Below are 1548 nucleotides of genomic sequence, written 5' to 3' on the forward strand. Positions count from 1 at the left end.
TCCCATATTTTTATATATAAATCACGTAACACACACACACGCGCTAGAGCGCGGGCGCCGCGAGCGTACACGTGTGTACAACTCGTAAGACTGTAGGTGGGTATTATGTACGCGCGCATGCGAGTGTGTGTGCGTTTAAACGGCATTAGTACTTACACACACACACTCGCGGTCTCCAATAATAATTCCGTACGACTGCCACCGCTCTACGGAAAACATTCGTCGTTCGTGTGTTCGTGGGGACGACGACGACGACGACGGCCGTGTACAAGAATTTTCATCAATCGCGCGGGAGCGTGATGTGAATAATGTATTTTTATTACAACAGCAGCTGCTAATCACGCGGATAAGTGATAATGATGACGTATAAAAAATGTAAAAAATGATCACAGAGCGTGTGTGTGTGTGCGAGATCGGTCCGGTTATTTTTCTCGGTATAACTCCTCGGTTGTGGTTCGAAATGTCCCGGGAAAAAAAGTAGGTACCCATATACCGACTTTCAGTACCTAGAAAGATCTGTAATAGGTAATGATTATACTTTAAAATATAAAAATTACGAAACGCGTCACGATATACCGTGTACTAACTACTTACAGATGTATGTTACATAAAGACAGAATATTATTATATATGCGCCTTAAATCCAAAACCATTGTAAAAATGAGGTACATATCTAATAACATTAAAATGTATGCAGGTTATAAAAAACGCATTTACCAACTATAAAATATAAACAGAAGCGCGCGAAGACTTTACACTGATGATGACGGACGACGGTTACTTCAAATATTAACTCCACACTGAATCTGCTATTCATCGAATATTGAGAGGCGAGCAGGTGTAAATAATTTCTAATAATTTTACAAAAAATGATATTTTAAAAATAATTCAATACTGTTAAGGGAGACCAGGGCACTTCATGCAATTTTTTTCCACGAACAGAATTTCCATTTTAAATATTTAATTTTTTTGTATCCCTTCATTGGCATGTAAACTATGAAAATGGTTAGTTGACACAGACATTGGGGCATATTGACACAAAACTAAACAAATTAGACATTACTTTATTTTAACAAATATTAAATATTTTTGATTGATAATAATTAAAAACATTGGAATTAACCTTAAAATTAATATTTTCATTAAACTTATATTAAGAGATTATACAAAATAAACTAATAACAAGTTTTGTAGAAGCAATGAATAATAAATTTTTAAAAAATAACTTGAAACTATTTTAGTGACTTAAGAAAGATCTTGAACTGCATTAAAACTGTAAAATTGAAAATCTTTAAATTGTCTAGAAAACTATTCCATTTCGTCATCTGGGTCACAGTGTTGACAAATATATCGATCTTCTTGATTAGTGCAATATACTTCATGAGACCAATTTTTGCATTTAATGCATTGAACCCATTTTTCTTTGGGTGACTGGACGAAAATAACTCATAACAAACTAAACACTTTATATCGTCTTCTTCTTCATCATTTAAAATTAACTTTTTTTTTGCATACTTTATTGTTTTTGATTTTCACTTAATTTTTTTG

Source organism: Aphis gossypii, chromosome X (assembly GCF_020184175.1).
Source record: "Aphis gossypii isolate Hap1 chromosome X, ASM2018417v2, whole genome shotgun sequence".
NCBI classification, from domain to species: domain Eukaryota; kingdom Metazoa; phylum Arthropoda; class Insecta; order Hemiptera; family Aphididae; genus Aphis; species Aphis gossypii.